General features: G+C 42.4%; 1 protein-coding gene across 2 annotated transcripts in view; it reads left to right on the top strand.

The window, feature by feature from the left end:
- The window catches only part of ADCK1 (aarF domain containing kinase 1), a 73,616-nt gene that overhangs the window by 6,093 nt on the left and 50,362 nt on the right, over positions 1 to 17,161 (top strand). The gene's annotated exons all lie outside the window — the stretch shown is intronic.

Genomic DNA, 17,161 nt, shown 5'->3' with positions numbered 1-17,161 from the left:
CTATCCTGCAGCCTTACAATATCTTGATCTGTGATATGCACTGAAGTAAAACTTGTGTTAATAATGTAGCCCCCGTCTCTCTTCTACTCAAGCTCAAGGCTGATTTGGAGTGAGAAATAGGGTCTGTAACAAATTAGACAAGTGTGTGCAGTACTTTTAAAATAAGATGTTTAACTTTGTTTTTCTTCTTAGTGCATAAGGGATTTGGGTAACTGATGTGGTTGATATGTGTGGAGGGTAGTGCTCTCCAGGGACTCTCAAACCAGAGAGGCTCTAAAGCTGAGCTTAGCAGTGGGTTGTGGTTGAGCATTGGTCTCCATTTCCTGCATTGTACCGATGCATGTGCCAGCCATACTGGTTCAGATCTCATCAGGAGTTAAAGGCAATGGCATTTGGACTAAAGCATGCTTCATGTTCCTCTGGCAGAAAATCAGTGCCAACAGTGTGGTCTTAAAGAATATTCAGGATAGTTTACAGAGCAGCTTCTCTAGGCTTGTTCTCATTCTCTCCTATGTGAAGATGCTAGGCTGTTCTGTTGTAGGGCCTCATCCTGCGTGAGCTGCACTGATACTCTGATATAAACTAGTTGGAATCCTGAGCTTTGCTTTCCATCTGTCCATGTCTCTGTCATTTGCCTTTGAAACCTGATTTGCAGAAGGACTGCTTGTAGCTTTCTTGGGCAACAACCAAGTTATGGAGTCATCAGTGCTGTGGACATCTTATTTGGCAGCACTTCATAGCAGCCCTTGCAAATTCCTGACCTTTAGCTGTATGTCTCCATAACTTCATTAACTTCTGTCATGCAGGCTTCAATGGTTTGTCAATTCCTGCCCTTGCAGCCAGTCCAGGCCCTGTTTGCTGGTGCTACTCAGGGCTGTGTTCTCCCTGCCTGGTGGCCAAGACTAGTTGAGTCAGCATCTGTCTGTGGCGGAGGGCCTGGCTCAGTGGCACGGCCAGCACTAGCCTTTGGCTGTGTGAAGAGGAGTGAGCTGGTAGATAGAGTAAATGCAGACATACAATGAGTTGGCAAAACTCTTTGACCTGTGGAAGATCTGTCCTGCAGTTGGCAAGTGTTAAAGGAGTTAGTTGGTCTAGATCAGTTCAGAAGGGGGTGATGTTGGGACATAAATGTCTGAGATGGGCTTAGATCCATGAATTGAAAAGGACTCCTTTCTGTGTATCTTCTCTTGGTACTCAGTATGCTAGTGGGTGCTGCTTGAGTGCAAATGATAATAGCTGACTGGAAATCTAAGGAAAGTTAAGTATTAAACTGGGGCCTCTAAATTACCCGACAGGGTAATTTAGATGGGAGATGGGAAGCCTCAGTGGCAGCATCAGTCCCCAAGCCTGTTGGGGTGAAACAGGGGCATAGTCATTAGGAAACAATTAAATGCAGATCAGATTAAGAAGGAAGTGGCTTCCCCAGGGGCTTTTAGCCAGTATCCTGCTTAGCTCCAGGGAAACCTCTTCAATCTTACTCTATTTTTCTGTCCCTCATGGGCCACTTTGATGCTAATGTTCTCAGCTAGTCAGTTCTAAGCATCTTTTTATGGTCAGTAGATTGGTGAAGTATTTGCTACTTTCTACAGGGCAGAAAGCAGTAGCTGAAATTCCACTGTGTGTCCCTTGGGTTGGTTCTATCACTTATGCATCTATGTTTTTCCCAGCAGCCATGAGATATGAGGAGCCACCTTCCTGAAGGTGCTCATAGCCCTTCTTCAACAGCAGTGAAAAAGTCTTTTTCATTGTTGCTGGTTCCTGTAGCATGGGTGAACCTGCTCAAGTAGTCAGACTTTATGTCCATAACATTCTGTTCAACTGAGTTAAGAATCCTTTCCTGACCTGTTTGCCCTTCTTCTGCCACAGTACTGATACCAAGGTATTGCCACAGTACTGATACCAAGATTAATGGTAGCCAGAGTTAGACTCAAGACACTGGAAATCTGTAGGTCTAGTCAGAAATATTTTTGAAAAGGTTTGATTTTTCTTCAGCACATGGCTTTTCCATTAAATGATTTCAGAAATATTTGCACATTTGAGCTTGGGCATTTTTCTTCTGTTCCTGACTCTACTTGTACTGAGGACCAGAGGAGGGATGAGGGCACAGTGCCATTTCCCAGATGTGATGTTTATCTATTCCTTTCTCAACAAACAATTTTATTATGTGAAGGTCTGTGTTTCTTTAATATTCCTCTGCCTCATTGAGCAATTGTCTCCCCTGTCCTGAGTCAGCCTACCGTTTGATATTTCCATTGTGCCTCTCATCATGGCACCTGGCTGCCTTGTTTGACACTTCCTATACTGCTGTCAGTCAGGAGATATCTCACAGTGCATTTGTTTAGGAAATGGCATTGATGGACTTCTAAGTTATCGTCGTCAAAGTAACAGGATTGCAGTGGGTTGCTCAGCTTGCAGATTTCTACACTACTGGTCATAGCTGGAAATCTCGAGCAGGAGACTTATTTAGTCATTTTCCAATGTAAGACAGAAGTTACTGCTGCAATTGTTGATACAGATATTTTTTAAGAGGAGATAGAGAAAGGATCTCTGGTCAAGGTGTCTCTGGAGACAGTAAGAATCCATTCTTGAATTAACTTTGGCAACAGAATTGCTTTGTCAGGGAAAAGCCACTTGGGGAAGATAATTAACTTCTTCCTTCTGAGAACAGAATGTGGATGTTCTCATTCAGACTCTTGGTTATTGGTCTTTCGATATCTGAACAAATATTTTGAAGGTGTAACCTTGTGCCGTCATTACATAGAATAGGACTTGTTCCTTCAGAGTGATTATGATTGTACGTCATGGTTGTTTCTCGTGGTGGTTTGGATATTTTGAAGAAAGATGTCTCACAGTGATGCTTCCTGACTGAAAGAGACCTACCATCCAGAGAAAAAAATGGGTGTACCTATGCATGGATTTTTTTAATATTGTACAATTCCTGTTAGCTCAGACCAGCAAACTAGCATGTGTCTGTGGCCTTCCACCATCATTCAGTAGTGTGCCTCTTAACAGGAAGAGATATGGTAAAATAGTTTCTTCGTGGTGGATCTATACTGTGCCTGCAGAGAAATGCCTGAGAGGTCTCCATGGCATTCCTTCAGACTGGCAGCTCTGAGAGGAAACCAGGGGTTGTTCTGCACCACAGCTAGTGCATACACTGGTGGATCTCTTTACCTTCAAACTGTGGACAATAAGAAGAATGAGCTTCCTTGAGAGACATGAAATGGCTGTTGGGTGGTAGTGACTTTCTGTCACCGAGTTGAGTGGGAACCAGTAAGAGAGATGGAAAGCTTCACAGCTCACCTTTAGTTCCTGAGCTGATGGTGTTAGGTTGCCCTATGCTTGTTCTCCCGAGGATGTATCTTCATCGTAATGGAATAATAGACAGTAATACAGTCTAAAAAAGCTACTAGCAGGGCCAGCTGTTGCCTTGATGAATCCACTTTCAAGTGCTGCTGTCTAGCAAACTTTCTGCCATCACATGAAGCATGAAAGCTTTGCACCAAAAACATATAAGCTATAAAATCCTACAGTTTTAAGGCACTTCCTTTTCCTCCTCCTGCTTTCTAGAGTACAGTCAGCTGAATGTCATGGTTGCAGCATCTCTAGGTTTTAATTTTGTAGCACGGAAGGTCAATTTTGGGATGTGTGCCTATAAAGCAGGATTTATCCTTCAGTCCTCTGCAGAGGTTTATTCAGAGAAATAGGCCACCTCACTGTGATGTTTTTGGAGGAGAGGGAAGAAGAGAAGTGAGGGAAAATAATAACTAACATATTGCACTTTTCTTGCTTGCTCAGCACTCTCATCCCTGAGGTGCTTCACAAGGAGCACGAGTGGAGAGTATCAGGTATGCCGCTGATGTGCACAGATTGCCTAGGTGGTGCATTGTCTTTCAGGCAACTCCCAACTGGAGTGAAACCGTTGGCCTTGGGAGCGTTTTGCCTTCTCTCCTCCAGGTGGGGCTATCCCTTTGCATTTGAATCCCTGAGGACCTCATTACTTTTGCTTTTTTTTTTTTAATCGCTGCATAATAGCCAGAGGAACATCTGGAGAACATTTCAGCTGGTGCAGTGAGGAACCTATTGGAAGCTCTTGAAGCATGTAGGTTGCAAGGAGTTTGCATCGTGAGGAGCACCATGAGAGGAGCAACTAGTATGTGAAGAAATAATTTCACTTAGTGTTCAGTCAATATCTTGAGCCCTAGCATGAAATGGATGCTCAATAGTGCAAAGTCAGAGATTTGGAAGGAGATGATAGTGTTGTCTTTGAAGAGCTTAGAGTTGAGAGTTACTTGTTTGCTTGGATTTTCACCTTGGATGTGAACAGTGCAAATAGATGTACATGCAGGATTTCTCAGGGAAGGAAACAAAGTGAGATTTCTTACAGTGCTACTGTATATAACTGAAGACTGTTGGGATTGACTTTGGGTCAATACCTACTTAGGGATGTTTTCTTAGTGAAGGGCTGAGTAGCCTTCAGCTACTGCTCACTGGTTCTTCATGGGATCATAGAACCTCCCAGGTTAGGAGGGACCTTGGAAGGCTGCCAGGTCCAGCCCTTCATGGGAATTGACAGAAGTTAAAACAACTTAGTTGTTGTAGGTTGCCTGTAAAATCAGAAGACATGACAAGTAACCAGTGCTTTACCAATTTTAAAAATGGGAAGGTGACTGGTTTGAGAATTGAAATAATCTTATGTGAGACTTGTAGAAACAGATATCTAGTCATTCATGTGAGGGTAGAGTATGGTGGTATAAAACCAGAGGTGGAAAGACTGATTTTTGCATGCAGAAGATACATCATATATCAGTCCAGGTTGGAATTTCAGAGCAGGGGTGAAAACTGTAGATTTGATATGCTAAACTAGTGACCTTACAGCACTCCCCAAAGTGTATTTGATAAAAGAGTGTGCTGGAGGGTAGCATGCAATGATCTTAACTGTAAAGCCAGTGTCTTCCTCACTCTCTTCAGCGAGTGCTGAGGGAATTGCTTTGGTGGTTGTTATCTTGCAAACACTTCCTGAAGTTCTTAGCAATGTTGAAGGCATCCTAGTTGGTTTCAGGCAAGTCCTTTCACCTATGTGGGGGCTACCTGGCCTGCACACTTGAGGTTACAGTGTCTCTGATGGTAACTTATCTGTGTTCTTTCATCCAAGTCTTAGGGACTGGTGGAAGTCTGTGAGGCTGGATAAGACTTGTGGACTAGAAAAAAGGGAACAGTGTTTCTCTGAGTTAGAGCAGCTGCTGATTTAATCTAAAAACAACAAAATGCAGAGTTCAGTGCCTGGTTTGGAAGCAACTCCTTCATTTATTGACTAGGCTGTTCAGATGCCCTTCCTAGAGATCTGCTGATGTGAGTGCATCTCTGCGTTTTAGTACATCTGGATGGGCGTATCTATCTGCCTGTAAGTATGTGCCTGTGTGTCCAGGATGTATTTGTGTTGAAACAGCCACTTCCAAGGCACAATCAAAGATAGCTTTGTTGGAGTGAATCTTGACATCTGGCCTAATTAAGCCTACTCTTGGTCTTATAGAATTGGTTTGGGGTTTCTACCCTCCTTTTTTTTTTTTGTGGGAGAGTCCTGTCTCAGTGACTGCAAATTCTGCTGATGGTGCACCATCAGAACAGCTTGCTGCTCCTTCCTATACAGCAGCATCATCTTGGCAGGTTTGACACCAGTAACAACTTGTTTTTGTCAGTGTACTGAGCTGATGTGACTTGCAAGGAGCCCACAGGGAGCAGATAAACATAGTGACAAGGGTCATCTTTATACAGCCTCCACTCTGTTCCTAGCTCCACTTTAACAACGAATTTGCATGTAAGCCCATACATAAACACACATGCACAGTGGTTTATGAAATGCCTCCTGCCAAGCCTGGATTCGTTTACTACCTTGCCAACTTTGCTGAATTTAGAAGGAAATTCACTGAAAAGATCGCTAGCAGAATCTGTTTTCAAACAACAACAGACCACCTCATAAAACGTCTTTACTGCCCCTGCAGTTTCTGTTTGAAAATGTATTGGTTTTGAGTTGCTTGTGAACTCCGTAACTGCACATCCAGTCTGTTATCATAGGGCTGCTCTGAACACAAGTTGGTTTTTTTTTTCAGGATTGCTGAAGGGCAGCAGGCTTTGCACTCCCGCTTGTTTATTGTAGAATTGTTGTGCGAAGAGAAGAAGGGAAGATACGCTTTCTTCCCTGGAGCCCTTTCCTTTGTATCCAGTCAGGCAGCACAGCTGGGCATTTCCAGAGCCCAGCAGGAGGCTTTTCATCTCTGAATGCCCTGGTAGCGCCTGCTCCATATCTCTTCCTTACTTTTATTTCTTGAAGTAAGCTGAGGTTTTGCTATTGTAGTCTGAACTGTGAGTCTTCCACTGCTAGTGATGGTTTCTGTGTGGTGAAGAGTTAGGAACAGCAAGGCTGTTAGTGGGGACCATGCTCTCCTCACTTCGTGCTGGTGCTTGTGCTGAGCTGTTTGCTGAAGATGAGAAGTCTGTAGCTTGATGCATGTGAAAAGTGCCATACCTGCTCCTGCCTCCTGACCTGCAGGTCTTAGATTCGCTGCAGCTTCCCTTCGTCTCTGTTGGCCCCGGAGAGGCCGCAGGTTCGGAACAGGTTAGTACCCGGCATGGATTCACTTCCTGCTCTCCCACTTCACCTCCAGCTTGTGGCAGCCCTACCCTTACCTCCCTTACTAATGCTCCAGCACTGGCTGCTGCCTTCCTTGCTCTCTGCCTCCTAACAGATGGGATACTGACTTACTTTATCCAGTGTTGCACTCATTGATTACTCACAGGGTAAAGGTTTGCCACAATATTAATTTTCAGAGAAAACTGAGACCCAGGCCCAGGGTGGTTTCATTGCCAGGCCCAGGCAGGTCTCACATGCTGCAGCTTTGCACGTTTCTGTCAAAGGCAGCTGAGCCAGGAGGTCTCCCTTTCCTGGTTCCCTTCTGGAGTGGTATTCTGAGCAGTGGCAGAGCTTGGTCCTCACCTGGAGTCACAAGCACCTGTGCTTGCCTTACCTTCTTTCCTGGAAATCTCAGTCCTAAAACAGTTGAGTGTCATGTTCCATAATGTGCTGAAATCTGATGAGCTCACAGCATGAGAAACTCTTCCAGTTACAAACAGCCTACAAAAACTGTTACACTGCATATTAGTAATGAAAGACTAATAACAGGCATGTGGCTTCTATTTGAAAAATATTAAATTTAAATAAAGCAACAACAAAAAATGACAAGCTCTGTCCTTTTGCAAGATCCTTTAAATAGTGGGACATATGTGCAGCTAATGAAGGAAGGTTGCTTAAAATATCTCAAAAAATGTTCGCTGCTTTTAATTGTTGGACATATGTGTAGTTAATTAAAGAAATAATGTGTAGATAAGTCACACAACCACCATCCCAGTAACAGATGCCCCTCCTCCTACCCGCATTGCTCAAGAAATTTCATTTCGAGAGGAGAAATGAATTCTTAATTGCAACATACCTAGTAATTAACCGCACTGTAATTCTGATGTGCAGTGCTGTCACCCACCATCGGATGGGAGTGGAAAAGGCACTGCATTTTGTTGATGGGTGAACATTTGTTTTCCTCATCATTCTGACACTGGAGGTAATTGCCATTCCTGAAATATTCTCTTGCTATCATTACAAAGCAACTGTTAGGGACAAATTAATTATGAAGAGTCTCGTTATGACAGATTAATAAGCCAACAGAGATTTCTTTTCCTTCTTTCAAGCAACTGAGTAGTAAAATCTAACAACTCCCATATAACTGTTGGGATCACATGCTCTTCTGTAAACCAAGGTGTACTTTGCTGGAGATCAGGGATTTGCAAAACTAAAGTAAGCTTGAAAACGCATTCTATTTCTAATTGAGCTTTTGGTTTTCCAATATCATGTGCCAAAACAAGCATGAGATGAGGCATTGCCATATGGAGGGAAGGTCTTCATGATTGGTACTGAACCATTAGGATCTTGGTTCAGCAGCATATTGTGAAGGCTTAGAAGTGAGGACTTGTGGATTTGATGGATTTTAGAACAAAGCACTAAATCATTGTTTGAACTGCTTTATGTCCACTACGGGTTCTTATTGTGAAGGATGTAAGATCTGTGTTGTTCAAGTCCAAGAGAGTAGGAATTAGAAATAACTGAATGGCTCATGACTGTATTTAGAAATCCACCCAACTTATGTGTAGTCAGGACAGCATTTTATGTGGACTCGTTATTTGTGCTTTCCAAGAGGCAGTGAGATGTGTATCTCATAAATTACTGTCTACTATGGGATTTTAGTAAATCACATGTGCTGATGAGCACACAGTTAAGAAAAAGGAGTCTACTTTAGGCTCTAGAACAGGCATAATATAGATTTAAAGAAGCCTTTGGGAGGAATCTTGTTCATATTGTTGGTTTTGCCTTGTTTGAAGTCTCACGCAAGTTATTAGGTAGCACTGATTCAGCAAAAGCTACTTGGGACCAGCATGCCTTCTCTTGAGTTTATCAATGCTAGCCAAGCATCTGTGTGTCCAGCACTCCTTCCCTTCCTTCAAAAGGATGAAGTCTTCAGTGGCACAGCCCCTCTTCATGCCATGATCTCCTTAACTGGGGAAAGCTGAAGCTGCACTCTTTTCAGGAGACTAAATCAAGAGAGTATCTATGACATTTTCCATGCTCACCTGCTTTCTGGAGTCAACTCTGTTTCATTGCAGCTTTTTCCTTTTTTTTTTTTATGGGATTTCCTTGTAAGTATGTAAATGTTGTTATATTAAATATACAAGAAGTAATAGATTGTTTATGGATTACTGGCAGCTGATTTCTTTGCTTGCTTCACAAGCATCTTATGCAGTGCTGATTCTCTGTGGTCCTTTTTGTTGCTCAAATTTTGTCTTTGGGAACTTATTCACAGTGAATGTATTTTGCCACCAAGGTCTGATTCATCTGAGAATCTTTTTCAGTATTCTTTTTTTTTTTTCCCCCTGTCAGGTCTCATACTGATTGAGTTTGTGATGGGCCTTTTGCCTGGAGTTTATTATTTACCTTTTAGTCAACGTTAGAAAGTGCCTGGTTTTGACTTGTCTGTCTCCACTGCAGTATCATCTTTGTTTTTTCTTGTCCAACGTTAGCCTCCTATGCCAGGTTCTTTTCCTTTTGACGAAGGAAAACCTTGACTTTTGCTCATGTGAGATTCAAATGGAAGCCTCTAGATGGTGTTTTGTTTTTTGAATTGTAACTAGTATGGCCAGTTTTGCAGTGTCCTCCACTGAGGAGTTCTAACTGGGTTAGAACAAGGAACAAGCTTTTCTTACCTTGTCTCCTCGCCTACTACTAATTTGTAGTAATTGGCATCTCTTCTATTAAGAAAAGATCTGTCTTAGATTTCCACTGGATAAAACCCAATTCTTGATATTCGTAGTTGCTTCTCTGGGGGAGTGGGAAGTAAGGGTAGTCATATTTTTCCACAGGCAATTAAGAAAAAATCTGTTTTAGAATGTCCTAGTCTGAACCACTCAGGAATACTACTGACCAAACTCTTTGGTTCTGGATGGGATCAGTAATCCGAAAATGAAGAAATGAGGTCTTCCTGCTCCTTTTTTTGTTGAATGCGTGTCCAGCTCCCTGTGCACTGATACTATTTAGTGTTGCGCCCAGTTCCTCATGAGTAAAATAATGGCTGATAGTGAGTCTACAGTGGGATGGGGCACTTGTTTCATTATAATTTTAATAAAACCAAGACATCCACCAGCTTTACTAACTTTTTTTTACTCTTGTTTCTTATAATATGTTTGACATCTACATATGCAGCATTCCTGCCTAGTGCATGCTCATTTCTCTCCTAGGTGAGAGGGAAAACTCAACGACTGGTGATGGAAAGGGCAAAATGTTGAATACATAGATGTACATTAAGATAATCTTAATTTTATTTCCTTCACAACATAGGTGAGCCACAGCCAAGTGCAGGGTTAACACGTGCAGTATTTTTGTTGGGATACTACATATGAAAAAGGCAATTGCATCTGGTATGGCTGAGAGTAATTCCCTCTGCCTATTGTGGGAGCAAAAGCAGTTTTCTCTGGGTAGTGACTAAACAACATGCAGGTTTACTTGTGCTTTCCTTTTGTTCATCTGTGTGATGCCATGTCTAATATTCATATCTTTTACTTTTTTAAACTGCTACTTAGTGCTATTTTTAAGTGGCACCCTAAAAGCCAATGCAAGTTGTCTGATTCTTGTGTTCTTACCAGCCATAAAGATTCAGCAGACCAAATGCTACCTTCAGTGGCACCTGTATAAGTGTGTTTTTTCTGAATTCTGCTTCCATTGGCAACTACACAGACCAGTTGTTTCCAGTGTGAAAGCAGAGGTGTGGCTGTGGGGAAGGATCTGACCTTCTAATTGTAGTTTAGCAAGTCTATTGATTGTATGTGAATCTGAAGAGACACCAGCTCAGTCTCCATAGTGTGTCATTGCTGGGATGCTAACAGATACAGCTTCCTTTTGTGTTGTGGAGCTCTGTGTTTTTAACTGGAGGAAAAAAGCTGGAAAAATTTATATATTTTTCACTGAAGAGAGCAACTCTGACTGATACCCAGAGGGGATCAGATCTGCTGAGTAACAAGGGGACTTTTTTTCTTCCCAACATAGGCCCATTTTAAAATTAGAGCGATGCTTTACTATTGGTGATGACTTAGTGCCACCACAGCCACTCTATATGTTGGATGTAGTGCTGTGATGGTTGCTGCAATTTTTTTGGAAATGACAGCATAATCTCATGGTTGTTATCTTTTCTGACTTCCTAGTCAATCTAATTTAATCGCTTCTAGGTATTTCATGTATTGCTGTCTTTCTCTTCTTCAAGCATCCTGTTCCTGTGGGAAGAGGGCTGTACTTTAAAGGTCAGGGCATCTCAGATTAAAGAAGGGGAGAAGAATCTGCCTCTGTCAGTTTGGTAAGGGAATAGTTTATTGAGATCTCTAGAGAGACTGTGATGGAAATTCTTCTTTCTGAGTTCTGTGACCAAACCAAATGCTGGTGTGTGACTGTCACTGAGGAACTAAGCCTGTTTTCTGTGCTTTCCTGGCCATTGTAGTGACCTGCCAGGAGTGAAGCTGCATACGTAGAAGGGGGAGAAGCTGCTGTCACACGGCTTAATTGCCTGACTTTGAATGAGATAGGTCCTGACTGGAGGTCAGCTGTGACATGCAGCTGGTAGGGTGGGATTCGACTGTAGGGAAGAAAAAAATGTCAGCCCAGATTCTTCCACATTGACAAAGTGGATGTGATGATTTCTCCCCTCAAGCAGCAACGACTGCCTCTGCTCTTCCTTCTTCCCTGCACACCCACGCTAGGAAAGCAGACTGTGTGAAGCTACCCTGTCTTGAGTCACTGCTGCTGAACTATATGGGACTTAGCAGAGCTTTCTTCATCTTCCTTTCTGGTACAGGACATCCATCTTTATAAATCTCATATGTCAGTGTATCTTAGAGGTCCCGTTAGACTGTAGCTTTTCCAGCTCCATTTTATTGCAGAATGGATAAGGGGAAGAGTCAATCAAGTGCACATCCTCATGTTTGCTGCTGAGGTCTATTGCTTTTCTTTGAAGGCTAGGAATGTTCAATGTTCAACAGATTAACTTGATATTCAGTTTCACCTCATTTTCTACCTCCTCACTGCCTTCGTTAACACCCGGTATGTTTCCCTTTCCATTTACAGCGTCTGATCTCTTGAGTTGCTGGAAGATGTTAATTCTCTTGATATCATTGGTTTTATTACTGAAGGCAAATAGTGAAACTATTTCTCATCAATACCATCCTGGTTCAGCTGTCTTGCAGTGGCTCGTGTCATACCCTGCCTTATTTGTTGCTCTACTTTATCTGTAACTTGGGACATTTTTTCAATGAAAAGACCATCTCTACACCCCTGTCCCTATTGTGAAACCTTGCTGTGCATAGCTGTTAGAGGTTGGTGGCAACGAAATCCTACTGTGGCCTTGGCTGAGCTAATTTCCTCTCCCTTTCTATTGCCTGGGACCAGCGCACGTTTTCCATGCTACTGCCTACTTGATGTTTCCTTGCATGGGTATAACTATCTGGAGATTTTTCTCCCCCTAGAGCTTTTTTGCTGCACAAAATAATCTCTTGCAGTTAGATTATTAATCTCCAGTTTCTGTAGGGTGTGCCTGCAGTTCTTGTGTAGGGAATACTTCTGAATGTAACGCATTTCAGTTGATCTTGTTCCCTACAACAACTGAAAGCAGTAAAGCAGGGCTTATCAGGAGTGATGGCTGGGAGCCCCCCACCACAGCTAAAAGCAAGACCATTTAAGATGGTGTCTTCACAAATCTCAGCTTGTTTTTACAGTTACTCCATGTGATTTGATCCAAGCTGAGCTGAATTCATTTTGCTAGCAAGAATTCTAGAGATACTGTGTCAAATTTATTATCATTTCACCTGCCTCTGTAACAGGAACTGCAGACACTGTGATCAATGGATTGAGACATGTACCTAATTTCACTGCAGCTTCTGTAAATGTCTGTGCTTTCTGCAGCCATGCTGTTGAGAACAGAATGGGGGACTTTGATTTTTATTTGCAGTCCTGATGGTAGTGTTCCTTGAGGGACCCACTCAGATGATTTCACTGATAGGAGCTTTTTTGGATCAAAGAGGAAGAATGGGGATTTGCCTGTGTGAAATGCTTCCAGAGGTGTATACGAAGCTGGCTACAGTAACAGTGTTACCTAATGTTACGGTAGGAACTCCTAGGGTATGGGCCTATGCAAGGACTGCTGCCACTGTTGAGAATTCGTTCACAGACAGCATCTTCCAGGAAGAAAAAAAGAAAAATGAGCTTTGGAGTTCTTCTTTCCTGTAATTTTGGCCAGCAAAAGATTTCTCTGAATCCATCCAGACTGAACTATCACTTAAAGGTTGTTCTGGAAGCACATAACTGTTCTTGCCTTCTTGGATGTGTCTGAATGAGGTCTTCTGTGATAAATTATTGAAGATTTTACTCCTGCTAAGCTTTCAGAAATTAGTGTGGCTGTGAACTGATGAACTGGGTTCTCCTCTGGGCTGTGTGCTGACAGCTGGTTTGTGTCCAGTACTGCAGTGTATTCAGTGCCTGTACCTACCACAGGAAATACACCATCACCTCACAGTGTAACACTTGAGGTTAAGTTTTTTGAGTGACCAGGACTCTACCACTGATCATTGCTAAAGGATCTTAGCTCTTTCTTGCAGCAGAGATCTAGTTTTCTGGATGCTTTTCCACTTACAAGCCCCCAAGATTGTCTGAGGTATGGGCCTCTTGTCTGCGGCATTAAATCATCTTTTTGACGCAACTGTCACATATCCTCTGGAGGTGATGTCTGTAGACATGAAGGGCTCAACTTGACGTCAGTCTCAGATTCCTGTACTCAGAAATTTGGTCTGGAACCATTAGTGGATGAGAACAGGCAGGTAATGCTGGAGCTGTAAAAGTGCTACATCCCACTTATTTTAGCTGGCCATCCCTTCCCTATGCTGCTTATTCTTTCTGCTGAGGAGACTTGGAAAGAATAGTGCAGTATATCACAGAGGTGTTTAGAGGGGAGTCAACTGCTCCCTCCTGATTTTTCTCCTGGACTGCCCCGCAGATAACTAATTGCTGCTCAGTTGCTTCTATTAGCTATTTACCTAAAATTGAGCTGGCTAATGAAAATGTTTCTAATTAATACGAGGCAGATTAAAACTCATTACAGCAAGGTCGTCAGTAATGAGAGATAATCAGAGCACAAATGACCGAGCTTAGAGCAAAATTAAGATGGAACATGAGCAGATGATCAGCACTGGCTGTGCATGCACCAGTCAGCAAGGGCAGAGTTCAGCAAGGTGACTGTGGCCAAGCAGCACTGCTTCCCCCTCTCCATCCTCTCCAGTGACTGCTAGAGGAGATGTACCTCAGTGAAACAGAAATGTTTCCCTAATCATGTAGTGTCTTGAACTAGAGCTTTGTTGCTATGCCTCCTCTTTGTCACCAGTACTTGCTGTTGAGATACATACTGTGAATAAAGGTATTAGTGTGGGACAGCGTGCAATTTTCTGTATGTGCTTGTGCATGGAGATCTGGGGTCCTGATGGTTCCAAGGGTGGCAGCTTGTATATCTGCAAGTTGGCTGCCTTGGAATGTTTGGCAAAGTTTTTCCCAATTTCCACAGGTTTGCTTAAGTCATGAAATGTGTTCATTTGCTTTAATTTCAGCTGCTCAAGCATTTGTGATGCGAGGCCCTGGCAGCACCAGTAGATTTTTAGCTGACACATATGCACTGTGTGTGTCCTTCAGTTTGGTCAGAGTTCACTGGCTGTGCTTGCTGAATGACACCTTGCTCCTGTATTCATGGAACTAATGAGGCTAAGAAATTGTCACTTCTGTCCTTTATCCTTTGCAAGTCATGTAGGTAGCTCCAAAAGTAATGTGTCCTGTTTATTTCCACAGAAACAACAACAGATATAAAGAGCACGATAATACTGTTTGATGGAGCAAATTCTCTGCTGTAGAACAGAATTTTGCAACATAGTCACCACCGTCAGCATTTTCCCCAGTAATGAGAGTCTATGTGCTGTGCTTCTTTTAAAAAAAAAAAAAAAAAATCAGCACCAGTGGGGGCAAGCTGCTCTTGCCACTGCTGAACCACACCACTCAGCATGCTCACATCCACTGTTTGGTCTCTATGAATGTCCAGCAAGCATTGATGAATATTAATAGGTGCCACACTTTTTTTGTGTAGAGGGACTCACTGACACAGCTTCCCTCTATCTGTTTTCATGTCAAATGCCATTCTGTCAGATTACCCCTGTACTGCTGTCTTTTGTGCAGCAACAAAATGTAACAGGGTATTGGTGGGAAAGTTCAACCTCCACTGCAATACCACCACTGTGATCTGCCTTGGATGTTATGGGCTGACATAATAAAATGGGAGGCATTACTTTCGGAGCAGTCCTGTATAACTCTCCCACTTCCTGGTTGCTCAGTTGGCTGCCTATGGTTGTGAGGAGGTTTCTGATGAATTGTGGTCTCTGCTGGGACTCTTATGAGCTATGGTAGTCAAAACTGATAATTGAGGGATGCCCTTTTACCCAAGAACAGAGCTGACTGAAGAGTACAGAACTGAAGTTCAGTACAGAACTGAAGAGGTACCAGCTTACCTGCTGAAGTGAGAACATGCGGAATGCCCTGGTCTCTTATGGGCAGACAGACCCATAGAAAAGTCTTCATGAGTGTTGTATGTAACTTACACAAATAATGGATTATTAGATTGTGGGCTACATTGAACCAGAAGTATTCTGGTTCCAAAGATGCATGCTCAGACTGCTATCAGCTGTGTGATCAGTTAGTATTAGTGGGAGGAAGATTTGAATGGTGGGAAGTCTTTGGTGTGCATAAGAATGAGCTTTTGTAAATAGTAGGAAGAGAAGGTATATAAAGGAGGCAATAAGAATTCCAGTTAGAGTTGTGTCTCAGTGCCACATCCCTGCTGTCAGACTGATTATCTGGCTGATTAGGGAGGGTATAGTGTTAGGGAAGTTTATAGGAGTTTATATTAACTGGATACTATTCAGACTTGCTGAATAAGGAGGTAATAGCCCCTTGGATGCAACTACATTGTCATTTCAATGGGTTCTAGATTTTCTGCCATTGTTTTTAAAGTGCAGAAGTACCCTGTTCACTTCACCAGTAGCTGTATTTGCTATAAATATTTGGCATGGCACGTGATTTCAGTTTCTTACTGTGTTAAACTGAGTTGGACTTCCTTTTTTTCCTCTGCAGTTCGTGCTGCCTTGAGTTATTTAAAGCCACTCTATAATTCTACTAGTACTGTGTACGTGGCCCTGCCATTATCAGGTTTTCCATGTTCTTGTGGTGGCAGAGAATTTAATAAATACAGAAGATCCTTGGAAACTAGTTGAGCCCCAGTAAAAAGGTTTACCAATTTTATTGGGATGTGGGAGATGAATACACCAAATGAGTTCTTCAGAGATTTTAATGGTGGTGGGAGCCATCAGTGTACACTGCTTACATTCTGTCTCTTACTGCAGCTGATCAATAGAGTGATTTTTGTCTTGATGCCTTGAGCAAGAGTGTTTAAAGCCCTTTAGACTTTTTATTACAGGTAATGTTCTTATGAGTCTGTAAAATGGGGGATAGCAATCCTGAGTTGAAAAGCTCCATATTAAATCAGGTATGGTTGTTTTATCATGAATGCCTAAGCCTTTGTGAATGCCATTAAGCTCTTGGCTTCTCTGTCCTCTGACAGTGAGTACCACTGGTTAATGCTGTACAAAATGATATTTTAAAAAAACCTAAAAATTGTTGTTTTGTGGAATGTCCTATTATTTGCTGTTTTGTGAGAGCTAGAAATAGGAGTGGAAGATTTGCTTTATATTGTTTCATGTAACTCCTTCCTCTCTTGAACAGCTACTCTCTCTAATCAAAACAGCTCCTTAACATTTCAGGTCTCTTTTTTGTAGTCTCTTTTCAAATATGTGTTAACTTTTTTCTTGCCTTTCTCTGTTTTCTTTTCTTTTTCTTCTATACCTCATTCTGTGCTGGAATGTCCAGAAACTAAGGTTAGGTTTGTGCTTTCAGTTTATTCAATGGCAGTTTGATATCTTTCATGTTTTTTTTTCTTTCCCTCTAATACAGTTAAACAGCTTGTTTGGGTTTTTCTGAGGCCCACACAGTGCACTGAGCATGTGCTTTCACTTAGCCAACCACAACAACATGATGCAAGTGTTCAAGGCTTACAAGTAATATAGAGCCCACCGGTGTGTGCAGATAAGATAAACTGCTCCTTTCAATACAGGTAACCTTGCAGCTGTAGGTGTGGAGGGTGATCTGCTTGTCTGTTGATTGCTTATCTCTTTGGGAGGGCTCTGGCAGGGCTTAGTTTTCCATAGTGCTGAATACTTTCTTTTGCATCTCCTGCGAGTTATGCCACTGTGCTGTTGTGTCTGTCCTTACCACAAAGAGGGAATTAGCAGGGCACTGCTCTTAGTTTTCAATGGTGATGAAGGACATCTTGCTGTAGCCCCTTTTGCCCTGTGGGTGCTACCTGTATCCATTTCCCTTTTCAACATATTTTTTGGTGTTTTTGCTGCTAGTTCAGCCTCAGTGGAAGTAACAACA

The sequence above is a fragment of the Cyrtonyx montezumae genome, unplaced genomic scaffold, assembly GCF_038088225.1.
Source record: "Cyrtonyx montezumae isolate F1298 unplaced genomic scaffold, pur_monq_1.0 scaffold_10, whole genome shotgun sequence".
Taxonomy (NCBI): domain Eukaryota; kingdom Metazoa; phylum Chordata; class Aves; order Galliformes; family Odontophoridae; genus Cyrtonyx; species Cyrtonyx montezumae.
This window is presented reverse-complemented; position numbering and strand designations above follow the sequence as displayed.